General features: G+C 46.6%; 1 long non-coding RNA gene across 2 annotated transcripts in view; it reads left to right on the plus strand.

The window, feature by feature from the left end:
• Positions 1 to 21,068, plus strand: part of LOC133111350 (uncharacterized) — an 83,333-nt gene that overhangs the window by 38,215 nt on the left and 24,050 nt on the right. The gene's annotated exons all lie outside the window — the stretch shown is intronic.

Genomic DNA, 21,068 nt, shown 5'->3' on the forward strand with positions numbered 1-21,068 from the left:
GAGAACCGCCCGCGGTCGACCAATAGGACAGCAGCTCAGCAGCTGACCCCGCCCCAGTCCTCCGATCCTTTCTCCTCTCGCGCTTGCCGCTTTCCCTGGATGTGGATTTTGGCTCGTTTCCCGGCTCGACTGCTGCGTACCCTGCTGCCGCGAGGGCCCCTAAATCGCCCTGACCCCGCTTTCACCCATCCCCCACCTCAAATAATCAGGCTGTAAAAATCTTTAACCGTACTGAACTGTTTTCGTAGGGTTTGATTTGGAGCAGTCGAGGCAGAGACTGTCTCCCTCAAGTCATTCAAGCTGCGTCCTCGCCTCAAACGCAGGGTGCTCCGCAGCAACCTTTGAGGATTTGTTCTATAGCTGTACAGCGAATCGCTACAAACTATTGATATCGTTTTACGTGTATGCGTCTTGCATATTTGTCATGCAGTTTTCAATGGAGTATTTTATATTCACGATGTTAGAGGCTACTACGGTTTTAATATAATAATCAATGTGACTTTGAATCTCCAATACTTTGTTCGCACCCAAAGTCTTGACATGACCTACTTGGACACCAAGGAAGTTCCAAAATGTTTTAAACATTTCTGCCAAAATGTAATTGCCAGAGGAATGAAGTCGTGCGTGTGAAGCTAGGTCTGGGAGCCTGGCAGCTGTGCTCCGATAGGTCCAGTTGTTTGCACAAGATTAAACATTTTTCATCTGCCTGATTAAATCCACAACACACGCCTATCTATAACCGCAAGCTTTTTAGTGTTGTGATATCCTTGGGTAATGTCCAGAGAAATGGGGGATACAAGTTTATAGCGGGTCAAAGTTAATGAAATTTGCGATTATGGACAATGCTACTTGTGACAGCTGTTCTGTCTGTGAAAGTAACATTTAAACTGATACCAAGTTGGTAGTGTATCGCCTATGTGGTTGTTTTTTTATTTCGTAAATTGCATGGATGTACTGAAACCCGTTTGTTTAATTTCACAACCATATACAAACCATTGCACATTTAGCCTACTTAGCAATGCGTATGAAAGCATACAAGCACACTACACGCTAATCGAATGCATATTGTAACATGACGGATTCGTTGCATTGCACATATGCCACTGTTATAGTTTATGACACACCGGCACGCACACAATGCAGCCGCTTTGGCGGTGGCCGTTGGTAGACATTATCAGAATGTGTCCCATTAACCTAGATTGCCACTAAAAATCACATCAGCGCCATGCCTGTGAGTGCGTAAGGGCACTCCGGAGAGCAACGTGTGAGAAATAAAACTCACTGAGATGCGAATAGATTGCCGTCTCCAACGCTATAATTGAGAGTCCGCGTGTCAGGATCGTTGCTCACACTATGAATTAAGACCATTTTCTCGTTTCCTGTGAGCTCGGATGATCCCGCATCATTATTGTGTTTATGCAAATGAGTCGTTCCCAAGATGTGGGTTTATCTTTTGCATTCGGAGAAGTTACAGTCAGAATTGTCATCACATTCTTACCACCCCCTGCCCCCACCCCACAACCAATTTGCTCCGCACAAACGGAAGAATACGACAGGAATGGGAGAACTAGGTTACAGGAATGCCACACAAATTGCATTATTTACGAGCAGTACGCGCGGTCGAACCGCGAGGCAATAGGCTGATGGGCGCTGCAATAAAATGTATGAGAACTCCGGTTATGATCTCGTTATAATTAGAATGGCACCACGCAGATAAGTGGCATGCGCACGCAGCAGAGTCCCTTGGCTTTCCTCGGTCTTAGTTTAATTGAACTGCTTGCCACAGATCATCCGTTTTTCCACAAGGGCAGTTAGTCTCTCTCTCTCTCTCTCTCTCTCTCTCTCTCTCTCTCTCTCTCTCTCTCTCTCTCTCTCTCTCTCTCCACATTAAAGAGACATCACCTACTCCAGCTGATGTTGTGGAAGGCATGTCAGCACTTGCGCTCTCTCGGTTTATGCAGGGGCAAATAGAGGCAAGATGACAGCAGATGTTTTGCTCTCCCCATTAAGGGGAATGCATCATTCTACTTTGGATTTACATTTACTTTTGCAGAATTCGATAGCCTAATAGCTGATTAAACTGAGACCGCGGTCTATGGCAGTTTGAAGCATTGTTGTGCATGGGGCTGCATTCTGATAAAGTGGTGTGGAACTGAAATGTTTGCACTGTGTCCTCCCAGAGGCTGGGAATGAATGCAGCTTTAATCTCTGTCTGCCTGCGTGTTCCTGCGTGCTTGTGTGCGTGCGTTTTAATGTCTGTATGCATATGAATGCAGTTGGCGTGCCTGTGTGTGCGTACATGTGTGTAGTTTGTGTGTAGTTTGTGTGTGGTGACAAAAATTTGTGTCAAAGCTGAACACTAATGTGTCTGTGGTTTGCACATTTGTTGCACCAGTGCTGCACAAGAATGCAGAGCACAGAAACACCCCCTTAATCGATTAGCTGAGCCAATCGCGGTGATCCATCAGTGGAAACGGCCACATCAGTTGGCAGAACCAATCACAGCAATCAGTCAGCAGGGCCAATCACAGCAATCAGTCAACACAACCAGTCACAGTGGAGCCAATTTGTCAAGTGCAAGCCACCCAAATTGACAGGTAAACTGTCAAATATTAATGTAATCAATTTTAGGGATTTTGTCCTTTCTCCTTTTATAATTCCTCCATTTAGAAATAGAATATGTTTTGTTAAAGTAGATAACATACAGTACACTGTAAAATCCCCCCCCAAAAAAACATGGTGACAACTAGACTAGATTTTGCCAGTGAAAAACCATTTAAGGAAGGGAAAAAACTATGAATCCTGTTATTTCGGGGATGACCATGAAATAATGAGTTCATTTTTACAATGTAAGAAAGGAAGCCCAAGACTTTTGATTACTTCAGAGGAAATATAGAGCATCATTGACATTAAGAGCTTTCCTCCATCTTGGTTTATCGGAGGATATCCTCCTTCGCATGCCAGTAAAACAAAGTAATGCAGCCTTAACTTGCATCTTCTGCTGCAGGAATAACTGGGTTCATGGCGGGACTCGGAGTTAAAACGCAAAGCTTTTTTGTTCCAAGTGCATTGATTTCCTATCTGTGAGAAGGGAGAAAGAAGGTTGTCATGGAAATTAATGTTGCGCGGAGACCTCTGCTTTTGGAGTTGGTGAGGGAAGGGCGGGGCCGTGATCCGGGTCCGCCTCCCTGGCCCGCTGTTTGAGTGACACCTCATCAATGGTGGAGGGATCGGGTGCCTGCGAGTTTGAACCCAGCCCACCGCGGGGAATCACTGGAGCTCAGCTTTAAATCAGGCTGTCTGAACGCTTTATTTATTTTAACAATAACAGCAGTAATAATAATACTAGTTTATTTGTTTTATTTGTGTTTTGCTACCGCTGTGGCACCCCAGGAGAGAAGCCGCCCCTCCTCGCATTATGTCCTTGCTTCTTGAACCCCAACCCCAACCCCAACCCGGCCTTACTGCACTTCACTTCTCATTACCAGACTACTGGACTACTTTGTGATTCAGAAAGAGTGGTCCAGTAAGACTTTCGCTGCTGTCTTGTTTTAGTTCACTCCCCCTTTGCTGTGGTATCTGTGTGGACAGTATGTTTTCGTATAGTTCCTTTAAAGGGACAGCAGGCATGACTTTTGTGTTAAAACATTGTTACAAGACTATTGTAAATCATTGAGAAAAGGCTCACTGACATGTTGACTCACCCTCTGCCTGTGTTTATAGTCCTTAAATTCATGTTTCAAAGTATACAGTTAACAGCCCGTCACTCTGTGCCAGAACATTGTATAACTGTACAATAATTCAAGCTCATTGGTTGAAAATTAGTTCTAATTGCCGCAGCCAATGGCGTTTCATCATCAGCATGTTTACAGAGAAGGGGGAGGGATAAACAATGTTGTGGTTTGAAGGTGTCTGTTGCTGCTATTCCTCTCTTGACCGTTAGCAGTCCAATTACCAATTGTACCTTTAAAGAACGTGACATTGTCTTTAGATTTTCTTACAGACAATTTCCATATCTACACTCCATGTTGTTCATTTTAGGCCTAAACGTATGTGCTAATCCAAAAGTCAGTCACGGCATGTGAATACATTTTAATCTTATGAATCTGTGGCTTGCTTGTCATTTTATTCTGTGCCGCGCCAGTCTGTTCGTCTGGCGAGTCGTAGACGTGATTGAAATAAGGGTACACGCTTTGTGTACCAAGAGGTTCAGACCGAGCGATCAGCGAGTCACTCTACGTGTACAGAGAGGCATGATCTGCTCTAATATGACTTCAACGCTGGGCTTCTCTGAGGCATTCTGGGGTTTTTCTTTGGCAGGTCTGTAAGTCTGACAGCCTATTATAAAAACCCGCTCCCCGGAGTAATTATTCCAGCAGACCCAGAGTTCCTGCTGATCAATAACTCCTGTCCGTTTTATAACAACACTGTTGCTGCAATTTTCATTTTTTTGCAGTGAAATGTGAGATTTGTGTTTCGAGGCAGGCAGAAATGAAGTTCTGAGTCGAAGCTGACAGTGAGCGAGACGTTTTTTATTTATTTTCTTCCTATCACAGTAATCAAACGGCAATCCAATCACATGAGTCATAAATTACTTGAACAAGAAAAATGTGAACAGTTATCTGTTGATTTGTTTTTGTGCTCCCAAAAACATTACCACTGTTTTTAAAAAAATTCTAATTCTGTTTTTTCACTGGTCATTTGGTGTTTAGTCTAGTTCCTCCATCACACTTTAATCCATCTGGCAAATTGACTGAGAACATGTAATAATTCAGTAATGGAATAAAAAAAAACCTTACAGTGTGTTTAAAGAAAAGAAAGTGGAAGTTGGTCTTATCGAGCCCACTAAAAGCAACTAACAAAAACACAATCACATGATACCAGCTCTGGATTCGAACAGTTTGTCCTTGGATTTCACCTTTTGCTAAGTGGTTTTTAGTTAAAAGTATTTTTTTCACATGCAGTGTGACATTTCACATTCATGAAAATCAACCTGGCAAAACTGAGGGCGAAAAAGTAATTTTTGCATGTATTTATAAATGTGTAAATGACTGAATCCATGCTGTGGTATTCACACTGGGCTACACCATGTTTAACCTTACAGAAGAGTTCTCTTTTCAGAAGTGCCAAACGAGGCTGCCTAGCAAATTGGTTTGTGGCCCTGATTCCGAAGCCTTCGGAGAGTACTAATCACCTTAATTTTGTACTTTATTTATTTTTAAATCTGAGGGAGGAATAGGCTGGGCAGGATGGACTTGTCAGTAATCCAGTTATCCACTATAAAGGGATGGATTGTTGTACCGTTGGATTTGTTGAAGGGCATAAATCTCAGCTCATATTTCTCCTGTTTTGAATTACATATGCATGGATTATCAAAAACATTTCGTGCCCTGTGCACGCCGTCATGAACGATTCTCTTTCTGACGGGTTTTCAAAAAATCATTTCTCCCCCCTCAATCTGTCATTCCGTCATTGTTGCCACTGTACACTGACGTTGGTAATAAATTCTATTAAACTGTAATTTAAATTTTCACTGTTAGTGCTGAGTTTGAGATAAGCACAATCTCGCTGCGTGCAGAGCAAACACCGCAGCTCATATTAAAAACGAAGAATAAAATTATGGCCTGAACCAATGCATAATTTAAAGACGCACTCGGCATTTCCGGATCATCATTTATTCATCAGCTACTTTCCAGCCCATATCAATATGTTTTCAGTCTGTCTGCTAGGAATATGGCTTTAAAGAAAATCAATTGTTCATGTCGGAGGTTTCTGCTCAATGAACAAAAGTGTAGTTTGATAGTTCTGTGTTGCAATAAGCTACGGACCCTAGCAGGTGATCAATCAAATCATGCTTTACCTGTCAATCAGAGAGATGCACATATCAGGAACAATAAACTGCTTATTTATTTTAAAAAGGCAACTGGGGCCATTGTCTGAAAACACTGACTGTGCGTTGCTATTTTGTATATGATTTTTGGGAATTAAACTGTTTAGAATGAAGTAATTCAGAAATCAAGAAGTTGATTGAAATGAAACCTGAGGAAAGTGCCTTGGTTTGTCCAGCCAAGAACTCAGGTTTTACTGGGTTTTACTTTCTCTGACACTCCAGGGGTCTCTCCACTTTTCGACAATTCACTAGAATGGAAGGGGCTTCATTTGTCTTCTGTCTGCAGGAAGTGAATGGAAAGCACAAGTCAATGGAAAAGTGATTACGGTGTCATCTCAGACATTACTGGTGTAACATTTTTTTAGATATAGTCTCATCAATTATTCATTTAGCAGTTATTTCAAATACATACCTGTATGATGTCTCTTATTGTACAGGTTTCATTGGCCGTAAACAAGAATGAACCAGGGAAAACCAATGGCAAACCATTGGTGGGGGGGGCAGTTCAATGGTTGTTGTGTTGGCAGCAATCACAGCCTGGGAAGATGGTGCACAAACCGCATCAGCAATACCATTCACACCTTGTTAATACTGCAGAATTCAGATAAGAAAAATAAATCAAATAGAAGCTGAAATGTGTGGCCCACAGATGGTTGTGGCCCCAAACACCCGCATGGAGCGTTTATACCAGCAGCTGGCTCTGCCAAATCCATCGTGTGCTTTGCGCTCTGCGGTAGGGATTCATGTTCTGTCTGCTGAAACACCGGTACTGCCTGAGCACCAGCCACAACCATAACGCGAACAAGCACACGGGCTGTTTGCGCCGATTAACCGTCGTTTCCTACACAGCATGTCTGACCTGTTTTTCTTATTTGTTTGGTTGTCCTGAATACATGATGATGTGTCTCACACACAGTGTTCGTGTGCAGCCGCTGAGCTGTGTATCTGGGACAGAATGTGTGCTAATGTGTGTATGTGTATGGGAGTGCGTGTGTTCTGTGTGTGTGTGTGTGTGTGTGTGTGTATGAGAGTGCATGTGTTGTGTGTGTGTGTGTGTGTGTGTGTGTGTGTGTGTGTGAGTGTGCCCATTTGTGGAGGGGAGTAGATGGTGTGCCATCATGGTTAGGGAGCTGGGTTAGAGCCAGGATATTGTCCTTTCGTAGATGTCATTAGAATGAATAATTCACAATGCCAGGGGCAGCTAGACTGCAACAGTGAACAAAATCTTGGATTCAGCTCGTTGGAATACATAGTACATGACAAAAATACAATATACAACAAAATAAGCAGTTGCATTTTTAAGCCGTTAACTATGAACATGTATAAAATCCCAAAAGTATATTATTATCACATTTAAAATGGTAGAACGCATTAAAACAGGTAAAAATAGAAACCGAGACTTTCATTGAGCCTGCTTCCCTGTGGTTTTATGACTGAACCGCGGATATGGGCCAGGTCAAAAATACACTGGCCTGACAGGGCAATACTTTTAATGCCATCCCAGTTTGGGAACATTTAAATGTAGACGCCTTTACGAGACTGGAGACTTTCCCACGATCTGGAGTGCAAACATAGAGGTCTATTTGTGTGCGAGTGCCCCTCAGGTCTGACCCTCCCGGTGCGGGGACAGGTGCGCACAGGAAATCTGTAGGGCAGGCCCTGGAGCGGCCCTGTGCAGGGGCGTGGCTGTGCCTGCTGTGTTTTGGCTCAGAGAAAAGATCACGCGTGCGTCGGCATAGTGCGCTCTTCTGCGGTACACCGCGTGGAGAAGAAAAGAATGGGCAGAGTCAGCGCCTCACACTCCTGACTCCTGCTTCCTGAAAGGTTACCATTCATTTGCTGTGTGTGCATGTGTGTTTTTGTGAGAGAGAGAGAGAGAGAGAGAGAGAGAGAGAGCATGAGTGTGAGTGCGTGTGTGTCTGTTTGTTTGTCTATGTGAGTGTGTGTGTGTGTATGTGTGTGAGAGAAAGAGAGACCGAGAGAGAGTGCATGAGTGTGAGTGTGTGTCTGTTTGTTTGTCTGCGTGAGTGTGTGTGTATGTGTGTGTGTGTCTGTGAGAGAGACAGAGAGCATGAGTGTAAGTGTGTGTGTCTATTTGTTTGTCTGTGTGAGTGTATGTGTGTGTGTCTGTGAGAGAGAGACAGAGAGAGAGCATGAGTGTGAGTGTGTGTGTGTCTGTTTGTTTGTCCATATGAGTGTGTGTGTGTGTGTGTGTGTGTGTGTGTCCTGCACCATTTCTCTCCCTATTGTCCTGGGCCTGTTATCTGACAGTGGTTCCCTCTCACAGCACCGACCCCCACCGCCCACAACACCCAGCCCCCTCCATTGATCCTGGGTCAGCCACAATCACCTCATCAGCTCCGCTCACTGCCCAAAGCGTACCCTACCCCCAATACCCCCGGCCTGCCACCTCCTTCTTCTCCTCCTCCGCTTGCTCCCTCAACCCCTCTCTCATTCTGTATGCTGGACCCTCTCTTTCCAGATAAGAGTGTTCGGCACAGTCAAGGTCTCACTCCAAAGCCTTTTCTATTCAAGGGCGTTGGGTCTTCTGCACCGACAGATACGAGCAAAAAGCAGGAACACTCTTCTAAAGCCCTCTACTAGCTTTAAGAAACAATTCATACATGGCTTATTGCCTACATTTTCAGTAGAATGAGTGTTTAGTAGTTGTCAGTCTTTATTTAACATTTAACAATTTTAAGTTATAAATTCTGAGAAATCATCATTTTTGGCCTGGTACTGGGCATTGCTCAGAAGTTGCTTACCAGGGAAAATATATGAGATTTCCTCCCATTCATCACAAGAGCTGAGCTGAGCTCCTGAACCAGAGTCTACCTGTGACACTTTCTATTTGAAGGCTGTGTCACTTTGCGTGCCAAGTTTAGTGTAGCGGCTCAGGAGCTGGGGGCTTGTAATTGAGGTTGCAGGTTCAGGTCCCAGGTGGACTGCACTGTAGCTGTTACCCCCGACTCAGTTTGGAGAATGTCCAACTTTACAATGGTGGGTAAGGATGCCTGATGAACAAGGACATAACATAGCGTAAAAGAGGCGAGCGAACTGGGGGTGTATCCGGGATACCTGTAAAGCACCCACCCGCCCCCCCTCCCCAAAAAACGGACACTCCATTCCTCCCACCCCTGCGGAAGGCCGAGCGGGAAAAGGCCTCCTGTGAGATTATCGTTCGCAACTCTTTGGAATGTCAGTTGCTAGTAATGTATGACCCAGGTGTGAACTGTGGTCTGTGCTAAACTGAAGAAAAACCCACAGTCCTCCTGAAGAGCCACTGTTAACACCTCCCAATCCTGCATGACAAAAGACCAGTGTCACAACGTGCAAGGGCTATGGACATGTCCAGCTGCTGTCGTAGGGGTGTAGGGTTTTTTTATTGATCGTATTGATTTTTATATTATGTTGTCTTGCGATACCAAGATTGAATTTTGCAGAATGTACGACGTTAAAAGCACAAGGAAAAACTAATTTAGCGCGATAATCGCCATAAAATAAACGGAATGAATGAAGGTCAAAGGGCACGTTTCCTCTGAGAACAGGACTGAAAAAAAAAACAAACTTCAAATTTAATTTGGCTACAAAATGGAGTCCCACCTGCCTGCACCTTCCCTCTCACTCTATTTATTCATGATTTTTAAAAAATGATTCTGTGCTTGGTTTCTCATAGCAGTAATTAGCGGCGGCGTAGCCCGGTTTTGTTAGCCACGGGCAGCGAGTTGCTCTCTGGGTTCGCGTATGCAGCTGGGTTCCACAGTACTGTAGCCGCGCGGAGGCTGGGTGTAATTCTGTCTCAACAGGTCAGGCCGTCCGACAAGCCACTGCAGGCTCCCATTTCTCCTTCCCTAATTAACAAAGACCGACTGGGAAATCTCTGAAATGGGGTGGGAGTGTTAAAAATATATGAATGTTTTCCCTATCTTGAAGAATAGGTTTCTGAGCTGCTGTGGTGTGCTCAAACTTGCCTGAGCACAGGCCTTCCCCCATTTTTCCCACACAATGCATCAATGATCTGACACCACTGTGAATAGAGCGGAATATGAACAATATGCGCATAAACGTCCTTGACGCGCTCAGCTTTTTGTTATTCATGCGGGTCCCTCCGATCCGGCGAATGGGGAAACGCAGCGTTTACCCCACTTCTGTGCTAAAAAAGACAAATAAACAGATAGATACAAACACATAAACCTCCCTGGAAGAGGGCAGCTGCTAAATATCTTCATGGTTGCGGTAACAATAATGTGGAAAAGATATATGAAAGGTCACGCAGTAAAGTGGGGCAGTTACTTGCAAGATATTCCCCCCACAAACAGCGAGTCCCGGAACACAGGTTTAGACTGTTACTTAATTTTTGTTCTTTAATTCCTTCAGGCAAAGCAGGGCTGGCGCGACATTAGATTGTTTCCCACAGTGTATTCATTTTCAAAGCAGCTGTAAGTACAGCGATAAATCTCTGCTAAAACAGGTTTTTTGTTCAGCTTTTTTTCGTAGCCTCAATGCACCCCACATTGAGTTTGAGGCCAGAACAATTAAAGACGAGCTACGGCACGCTGTCCTTCTGACCAGAAATCTACAGCAGGAGAATGAAATGGGAGCTATTGCTATTTTTATCATTTCACTGCTGTTGTCCATGTCCACAGTAAATATATTTTCCATCCTCATCACTTAAAGGCATCAGCATTTACAACAGCAGTGAAGGTCGGTGTATATGGCTGCTGAGGAAACTGAGCTTGTAACAGGAAAATTGCAAGTTTGAACCCCAGTCGGGGGGGATGACTCGTGTGCCCTTGAACGGAGGCGCGTTGCTTCAGTAAATACCCGCCTGCATAAGTGGGGATGTGTCAAACGTATGCTCTGTAAGTCCCTTCAGAGAGGGCTGTCTGCGGAGAGGGTAAATAGGCAGGGAAGGCGACAGCGGTGTGCTTCCTGTGGCTCATTAGCTTACAGGCTGTGCTATCGGGTCGTGTTCCGAGCGGAGGAGGGGCTATGCGTTCTGCATCATTACTCATTTGCATTCTTTTCTGCAGACCATCCAATCGCACAATGGATGTTTACAGAAACAGTTTAGGTTAAGTACATTTGCAATGCTACAATGGCCGTAACCCCCTCCTGGGATTTGAACCTGAAACCTTAGCCAGTATGGCACTTTAGCAGAGGCATAAATTTGTTTCGAGGGGGGGGAGGTGGTGGTTGAAATTCAGACAGAATTTCTGGAGGGGTTAGCGGGGCCTTTGCACCCAATTTCCACATAATTGACGGATATCTCCAGCGTTTCAGGGGGTGGGCCGGGGGGCCGGGGAAAGTCTCTGGGCACAGGGACTCTGAGGGACCATTGTGCACCTTTTATTTCCAGCTGAGCGGCGGGCATTAGGTTTGATTAGGCCGTTAATTGCTATAGCAACTCGAAAAATTAAATGCGTAATTAAGTTTAACCGGTGCAGACAGCCGACCTAACCCGATACGGACTACAACAAGATTTTTTTTAATCAAACGTTTAATCTCTCTGCCGGCCCAAATGCGGCTTGCTAAAAATGACATTTCTACGTACACTCTGCAGGAGATAACTGTCCAGATTACACATCGGTAAAATCGCAAAGTCCAGATTTAGTGTTTAATTAGAGGCTCACTCAAACATAATTAAGTGAGCTCAGTTTGAACGAAAGCCAGAATACACGGAGGCCTGGGTGTTTAGGGTCACGGAACTCACATTGCGGTATCCACGGTAAACAGGGCAGACATCGGCTTCTGCCAAAAGACTGAGCTTCACCGGGCCCCCAGTGTCTCACATACGCGGCTCCCCACCCCACACATTTCATCTGAGACTCAAAGTAACTTTTAGATGGGCTGAATTATGCTGTATATCAAATAAAAGACTTTAGGCAGACTTCTCCTCCTGGAATAAGATACCCACTGCTGCCTCTCTTTGCTCACTTTTGAGCTGCACAAAAATACTTTTTTTTTTTTTATTGGCTTATTTTTTTATTTATCTGTACTTTTAAAAAAGGTAACCGGGAGTGTAGAGTTCAAGAGCACTTTATCTCATCCCACAGGTGAATCAGGAGAAATAAAACAGACTCGATAACTGATCTTTGGTTCTGCGGAACAAGTGAGCCTTCGATGGAGAGAGGGGCCCTGCTTTGAGTAAAAGGAAGAGTCAGACGGAGGAAGGAGAGTTGGAAAAGGCAGCAGTCTGGCTTAAAAAGCAGGAGTCTGGTCCTGTGCAGGTATTTTCGGTGCCTGGCCTGACCCGGCTTCCCCTGTGGCGACCGCGGGGCCAGTTGGCTTTCACACTCGACGATGCTTAACCCGTTCGCTCTCTTAAGAGAAGCCCCATATTGATTTTATAATGGAGCAGGTGTCGGATTACCTCTCCACGCACGGAACTCCCTGTAGTGCCTCTCTCTTTTTCCAGGAATGAAAAATTTAAGCTGTGGAAAATATTGAATGGTTCACAGTCATTTCTGCAGTCTTAGGGTTGGTTCTGGTTAACCCAGTTAACGTATGCGGCTGCTGCTATTCGACAGCCGTCTCTGCCAGTATTTCAGTAAGCTTACCGATAAACAGTAAACATTAATGTAAGACTCGTATTGCGGTTATGATCTTAAAATGTTTTATTCACTTAGCTATATTCAAACCTATCCCAAGCTCTTTTGCTCAAATGGTTTCCGTGCATACCTTCTTTGCAGGATTTTTCTTGGTTCCTGCTCAATGTGTTGCAACTTGAATGGAAACTCGCAGCTACTGTTGGCTGCAAGGCTCCCATTCACCCGTGCACTGCAGAGCACTGGCACCCCGGAGAAATAATTAACCATGTTGAATACAGAGAAAGTATGACACCCCCCCTGCACCCCCCCGTGGTTTTCTTCATTCACACATGACTGCTGTAGTTTGACTCAGTCGATAGTGATCTTTCTCCTAAGGCTACTGACAGGCCTGATCCTGTGTGTTTTAAAACAAACATCTCCGCGCTCCTGCCAAATCTGGCTGCTCACTCCATTCCAGTTTCCTGCTTGCTTCTGGTGTGTGTCACTTTGGGAATGAGGTGAATATGGAGCAGGGGGAACCGGCTCGGACTGCCAATAGGGTGGCAGTGCTTTCACTGTAGGCTATCTCTGGCCTTCTGTGAAGTTGTGTGTGTGTCTCTCTCTCTGTGTGTCTGTGTGTGTGTAGGATAGATTTTTACCTGGATTTGTGAGTTTCTTTCTAAGAGAAACTTTTACTCAGATTCTGTCAACATTTGTCTTTTAGATTTGGCTAACAAATCAATGAGAGTGAGAGTGTTTTTAGGCAAGTTTCACAATTGGCAAATGGGAGGGAAAAAAATTCTGTTGACTGGGAAGAAGTAAACAAACACTTGAATTTATTTGTAAGGCAAAGCTAATGTTGACTATGAGTGTGAGTGGTGGGGGATGTGAGAGAGTGGGAGGTGTGTGTGTTTCTGTGGCCGGGTGGGTTCTGAGAATGTCTGAGCATGTATAAGACGTGGTGGTGGTGGTGGTGGTGGTAATCGTGGTGTGAGCTGGGCAGGGGAGGGGAGGGGTGTGTGCGTGTGTGTGTGTGTGTGTGTGTGTGTCCTTGACTCCAGGTGCTGATAGTGCAGAAATGGCCGACTCCGCTCTGTCCAGGGCCTGTCTCTCCTCTGCATTCCGACACACAAGCCCAAAATTCCTTCTGCCACGCCCTTTCACTTCCTCACTCTCACCGCCGTACAGCACAGTGGCAAAAAATATCCCGAATGTATTTTTATTTCTTTACTTATTTACTTGTTTTCTTAAGACGTTAAATAACAGCAGGGAGTGGTCTGCGAGACGGCGAGCCTTCCCAGAGTCGGGAAGTGCAGGATTCCCGTTTCCGCCCGGGATTCCAGTTTCCTACCGTGTTTTTGACATGCAGACATGTTGCTGAAATTTGAGCGAAGGCTTTATTAAAGCGGGCTGCCGGCGACGGGCTCATGTTGTGAAGCGATGGAGGTTTTGATTGTTCATACCGTGTATTTTGGATTTCCGTTTCGCTGACACCTCGACAGGCTTAATGCATAACTTTGCAACAGGTTGTCATTTACTTTCTATATTTGTACATGCTTGCGACGAGGGTACGTGCCAGTGTTTTGATCCTGCGGGAGACAGTTATCCCTGAGCTCAGTCAGTCAGTGTATGCATGTGTTGTGTGTGAGAGAGAGCGAGAGAGACGGACGGAAAGAAAGGGAGAGAGAGCTTTGTTGAATGGCCCCTTTATGTGCCCAACACGCTCATTGTGGTGAGGGTCCGGGGTGAAGCAGAATAGCCTTTGTGTTAGAGTGGTGTGCTTTAGAATCAGTCGAGCCGAGCGCTTGTCAGTGTGTGAATGTGTGGTGTCAGGAACATTTCCTTCCATGTTAATCACCGTGGCGCTTTGCTACTATAGTCGTCTTGGGTCCATTGATTCCAAATGTGCTGTAAATGTGGTTTAGAGAGACTGCGGAGCGGCTCATCATATTAAGGCACTGTCCTAGAGCTCGGATGTGCCCCACGATCTGGGGGTCACTACAGACTGTGGTTGGAATCATGGCTGTAGTGGGCTGAGCACCACCCAGGGAAGGGTTAGGTTTTAGTTGACCCCCAGCTGATTGATCAGGTGCCCACAAGTCCACCCGCTTCATCTGACTCAAGTCGGTGGGAAGCTGGTTCATGATCTTCGATAGAAGTGTACATTTTTAGTAGGAAGTGGTTATGCTCTTCTGGCTACGTGTGTGGAAATCCCCCCCGTATTTTTCATAAAGGTGTTCTTGGAATTCATGTGAACACGTAAGCCAGGGCCTGTAATCACGGGCGTTTTGTAACAGAAGAACAGCAGACACTTTCACAAGACCGTGTCCTGCCTCATAAATAATTACCAGGTGGCTCACCTCCCACATTGCCTTATCAAGACAACTTCCTGTTTGTTGTGGGATAGAGTACGTAGCTAAGCGCCTTCTCTCGGAAAGTTTTGAAATGCTGATGAGTAAGACTGCATCACGCAGATGGGGGAGTGCTGGGATTGTTTGCTTGAGAAGCCGTCAGCGACAAGCTGAAACTCCGTATCTCTGGCTGTGATTACTGACGCGAGCTCAGTAAATCAAGCCCTGTGATTCATCCAGTAAGTTCAGTGTTTTTTGGGCGTCTCGCCGGGTTAGGACTGGTGGGAGGCCAGCGTGGGGGTGCAGACAGAGGGGGCAGTTTGAATTTGATGTGGTCGCCAGCCACCCCCAAATTAAGGATTGTTCTGGTTGATTGTTTCCCAGATACAGCTGTGTGCCTTTGAGAAAAAAGCCCTTTAATTATAAGAGGGAAGGAGAGATGTGGGGGGGAGAAGGAGAGAAAAGAACAGACCATTAGAGTGATTTAAAGGAAGTGGGTCCCCCTGTGGGCAGGAGAGTCTCGCTCAGGCACGACCAGTCATGAGTCAGCTCACACACCTGTGTGAGTGTGTGTGTGTGTGTGCGTGTGTGTGTGAGTGTGTGTGTGTGTGTGCGTGTGTGTGTGTGTGTGTGTGTGTGTGAGTGTGTGTGTGTGTGTGCGTGTGTGTGCATGCATCGAGGCGAAGGTGTGGTCGTCAGACGTGTTCGTAGAGATCCCTCCCTCCCAGGCCTGCCCAGTACTGCCCCCTGAGGGGTAATATGACGGATCGTTTCTGGGAGTAAGGGGATAGCCTCTCTCCCCGCTCGAGGCGAGAGAGGCTCTCCTTTGGCCCCCGAAACGTTCAGTTTCCCCCTACCACCCCCTCCCGTTTCTCCAGCTACCGTACACGGCTAGCTGCAGAGCATAATCACCCCGTTCAGTGAGGGGTCCCCCCTTCCCCGGGCCTTACCCCACCCCACCGCTCCCACATTTCCTTCACAGAGGCTGTAAAACTGAAGCCTGAATGTTCTTGTTATCGTTACAGTGTAAAGCTCTACAAATAGGCAACCCCTGAATCTCACACTCGCGTTCAGAGCCGGTATGAAACCCGGAGCTCTGCTGCGCGAGAGAGGGAAAAGTAATTAAATTCACATTCACTGGAAAGCAGAATGTTCCTCCACCTTTTTCCACAAAATTCTTTACATTAGATTGAGAGGAAATTATATATATGTGTGTGTGTGTGTGTGTGCGCGTGCGTGTGTTTGTGTGTATATATTTTGGGGATAATTCTTACCCTGCCAATCTTATTTTTGTTCATCAAAGGGTGTTCCATTTTAAAGCTGTATATTTTGAGACTGCATTTTTTCCGGATTCTGATTGGTTCTCTCTCGCTGCTTTGATGTGGGGGCTGTGGTGAAGCAGCCGGTCAGACGTGTGGGCGTGGTCACGGCGGAGGTGCTGGCGGGAACTCGTCGCTTTCGTCGAGCTATCGCTGAGCCGGCCTCGACTTCTGTCGCATCGCTTACTGAGTTCCGCCCTGCAGGCGTTTAAACCCGACAGTGCCCCCCTGATCCCGCCCCCAGACCTGAACCGCAACGATGATGGTTTTTCCCCCAGAATGACTCGGATCCAGACACAGGATGCCAGACTCATGGCTCACCGGCCCCTCGTTTTTTTGTGGGCAGCCTTTTGCTCCGGAGGGGTGTGGCACAATCTGCCCCCTCCGCTCCCCCCCCCCTCGCACTGAGTGTTTTATGGGCCGCCTGTGGGGACCCGGGGGTTTTTGCGACTGAGACTTCAGTTACTTCAGCACAGCCACTGACCCCCTGGGAGGACAGTTCTCACCCCCTCCCCTCCCCAACATGACCCTCATTTCCATTTAAAAAAAGGAGAGAAACAGGAGGGCAGTTCCTCCTCTGTGTGGACTGTGTGCTCCTCCATTATATTGATTCCCTTGATCCCAGATCCCGGACCCCCCCCCCCCGCCCCACTCCACCCCCACCCTCCTCTGCAGATGGTCTGTCCGCCCTGTATGGGAATCTCCCTTCTGCTGCACTGCTGACAATTAGGATCATCCACCATGATTCTTCTTCTTCTGACAGGGCAGTGGTGAGGGTGTCTCTGTCTCTCTGTGGAGGGGTCAGAGAGTTAGGCGCAGGGGGTGAGCACGAGTAAGGCCATCTGGTTGCTGTGTTAGCCCAGTGCTACGCAGAAGGCTGCGCTAGCCCCTGTGAATTCACCCTCCCCTGTAATGATGCTGCATATTTTGGCTCAGGGCATGTAGCGAAGGTCCTGGCTGGAATAGTTCTGACTCAGCAAACAACCCCCCCCCCCCCCCAAACCTTGAAACCTTTTTACCACGGTTCTCAAACAGAACATGACAAATGTTGTGGTGTTGAGGACACTGTTTGCAGTGGGGGTAGTGTGTGTGTGGGGAGGGGGGGGGGGGTGCTGAAGGTGTTACAGACACAGATTTGTAGCAGGGGGGGCTTGGAAGCACACACCCCTGTGAGATAAGTCCCCCCCGACAGCGAGGCACCCCCCCCCCCCCTCTCGGTTTTTGAGATGGTATCTCCTGCAGCATCTCGCTCTGCTCGGATTTGACCGTTAAATATAAACAAACAAATGAAGTGGTGGTAATTGTGAGGAGCACTAAGAGCTGTTTATGCTCCACTGAACAGGGAGATTAAAGGTATAGGGGCTTCTACGGCTTGCCAAAATGAAGCCCGGGCCAAGACCGGGATGCCGTCGTTCTGTGCTTTTAAGTATGTCGTTTAGAAAATTACATGCAGGAACACGCGTAGACATTTGTAAAAGAAAGTGCACATGCATGCCTATGTGCACACGCTGTGTACTGTATGATATGTACAGAGATTAAATCATGCTTGAAATATAAACACAGATTGGTCTTTTGTAGTTGAAAATGCTCTGCGTTCGCTCTTTGTTTGCTTCAGCTTTTATGCGAGACGGGGTATGGAGACACCGCAGGGCCGTTTCGGGGCCCAGAGCTGCTTTAAAAGCGCCTCTATATCACACTCCTGTCACTAGCATTCACGGGATGATGTTGAGCCAATTTCTTCTAAGAACAGTCATAATTTCAGTGTTTAAGCAATAATGTATTCCCCGGATCTCCCCGCGTTTGGCACGGGGCTCCGTTTCGGGAACCGGGGGTTGCGTGACGTGATGCGATCGAACAATAAAGAGGCCCTGGCCCTAAAACGAGCCTCTAGTAGCCCGCCCTCTCCGTGCTGCACCCTGTCCCAAAGCAGCGAGTGGGACAGCAGACTTCCTATCTGGTGCAGGGCCATCGCATCTGCGAGGCTTCGAGGCGCGCTATTAATAGGCAAAATATAATAAGAAACACGTGGAGCCGCCTGGGAATTGAACGCATATTACACAGAATGCCTCAGAGACTCTTCCACCTGGCGGACGTCTGAGCCTTGCTGTTCCTCTATCGCGATGCCCAAAATCCACACGGTTTTCAGGTCTGCTCGTTAAATCTCATTTTCAAGGCAGGAGCTCTGCTTTTTTTTTTGTCGGTTTCGTTTGTTTGTTTTTGGAGAATTACGTATTTGGTCCATAAAAGTAATTCCTTTCAAAATTTTCTGCTAATTCCTGCCATTTTCCTTAAATGTCAATGTCCTGATTGTTAAGTCTCAGTACCACGGATTAAAACAGACTTTACATGGTGCCTACACGCATCCCTCAGTGTTTGATTTTCTCCTTCTGTTTATACCTTCCATAAAAGATGAAAGGGAGCCTAAATTCACCCGTGGGCCCCTGAGCCCCCACCGGGCTCTGCAGCCAGGTGTGTCGAGGCTAGATGTGAGGCGTGGCCAGGCTGGGGTGCCAGCCACCGCCTGTTTTACAGGGCCCATTTGTCAGCTCCGGAGGACACAAACCTCCAGAGGCGCCTCCAGACCCCCCCCCAGGTGCCGGGCCCCGCCGAGCTCTTTCTGGGCCCCCTGAGAGAGAGGCGGCTGCTGTCGTGGGTGTCTGCATGGTGTCCGGCCCCGCTAATGAGCAAATGACTGCTCCCAGGCTTTCTTTTAATTGGGGCTGTTGGGCTTTGGATCCCCCCCTACCACGTGAAATGAAAGGAAGAAAACAGAGAGAGAGAGAGAGAGTGTGTAAAGAGAAAGAGAAAGAAAGAGAGAGAACATGTAAAGAGAGAGAGAATGCGCATGTGAAGAGAGAGAGCGTGTAAAAAGGGAGAGAAAGAGTGCGTGTAAAGAGAATGAGAGAGATAGAGTGTGTAAAGAGAAAGAGAAAGAAAGAGAGAGAACATGTAAAGAGAGAGAGAGAGGCCAAGAGATTACTGCCTGGCTATATACTATTACTCCTGGCAGCAAAGGATAGTATTACAGTTGTGGTGCAGGGGGCTGTAGACGGCTGGTGTTTTGAGGGGTGGGGGGGAGGCTTTCAGTCTGCAAGGGGTCCGGGGATCAGCTCACCTAGACTCACCGAGGAAGCAGAGGAAAGGGGGACATTTTGAAGGTTTTACTACCCCCAGAACTATTTCACTTTTCTCTTAACATACACACAGTGAAGGCATTTGCTTTTGTATGAGAGAGTAAAATTACTGAGGAACCAGGAGGGCTTTTTCAAACTTAGGGAGTTAGCACAAATCAAGACAGGTACGACCTGAACTGACAGCTCACGGAGTCGGTGAGAAGAGCAAGAACTAATGAAAAAACAAAAAAAAGAGAAGTAATTCAATCCCCCCCCCTTTCGGGAATAATCAACACATTTTAACGCCCTTTGGGTGATTAGCGAGAGGCTGTTTAGATCTTGTTGATTTGGTGATGTCCTTCTCTCTCGCTCTCTCTCCGTCTGAATAATTCACAGCACCGAACTCGGGGAGCGGACGGACGCGGGTCGTATTTTTGGCTGTCCTGTCCGCCAGGTTTACGTAACGTCCCTTACGTAACCGCCGGTGTTTAACGGCACAATGCGCAGTGTCACCTCTCCGCCGCTTAAGCGCAGTAAACAGTGATGTCAGCGTGCCCGACGCCCCGGGCGCTGATAGAGGGGTGAATGAAAACAAACGTCTGTGTGACTGCGAGGAGCCGCCTGACAGGGGCATCAAAGAGGATTTTCCTCATTCTCATGGAAACGCGGGATCAAGCGTTCTCCAGTACCGTGCCCGTATTCCAGTGCTCCTCTCGGCAGGATTTAAGAGAACCTCATCTCCATATCGAGTCAGGTGAACAGAGCCAGTTCTTTCAGAATCAGGTCCGGGCTCAGTCTAGCTGCAGAGTACGCTCTGCTTGGAGTGAGCTCGGCGGTTGATTTTTGTTTTGCTTGGCGTGCGATTTTTTGTGTTATTTCAGCAACTGCTGGAATAACAACGCTGCGGAAGAGCAGCAGTGAAAAGAAAAAAAAAAAAACACTTTAATTTCCTTATTTAAATTGACAAACCAAGCACATTGAGGTTTAAATGAATCTGTGGAAATCTTGATTATAGAAAATAATGCCATCCATCTGATATTGAGTGAGTCTGCATGCATACTAACCGGCTGAACAAAACACAGTTTCTTCCTGAGGGCAGATTCTCTGATAAAATGGTGCATTAGTGCCAAACATTTTGCCACGCATTATACTAGATGTGTTGTGCATGTGTACCAACACATTAAATGTATTCTTTAAATATGCATGGTATTTCCCATTGTGTCTCTGGTGAGAGTGATTTTGACATTGTGCTGATGCTGTGCTGGAGATAGTAACAGCTTTTGATCCATTTGAATAATGGTTTTTTAAATTATTCTTCTCCAGATCAAAGAGCGTTGTGTAGCTCCATGGCGGGCTACGTTTGGCCCTCAGGCCACCAGTAGACCAGACCTGCTCTAACACAGACATTACAAAGAGCTGTCTGCCTGTGAATGGCAATTAATCAGGGATGCAAATATGCTCTCAGTCAACAAAACGAGCTGAATGGGAGGTGGGTATTTACGTCAGTTCGGGAAGTTCAGTTTGAGCACCTCCGTAATCCTCCATCTACCTCAGACTGAAGCCTAAAACCTGCCAATTATTGTTAATAATACAAATAATTTTTTTTGCTGCTGCTTTTGGGGGCCCAACAGCTGTGTGGATCTTATCGTGGCTACACTGGGGCTTGAACCCACAACCTTTTGGGTCCCAGTCAGGTCCCTTCGCCACTAGGCTACAGGCTGCCCCAGGCTATATGTTAAAAGTGCTGTTTTAACAATTTTAACTGGCCAGCCCCAGGCTGTTTGTTTTTATTTATTGGAGAATAACTTCTACCATTGGAGGCAAAATTGCAGCTTGCCACGTTTGGAAACTGTGAGGCTTTGCAT

The sequence above is a fragment of the Conger conger genome, chromosome 15, assembly GCF_963514075.1.
Source record: "Conger conger chromosome 15, fConCon1.1, whole genome shotgun sequence".
In the NCBI taxonomy this organism is placed as follows: Eukaryota; Metazoa; Chordata; class Actinopteri; order Anguilliformes; family Congridae; genus Conger; species Conger conger.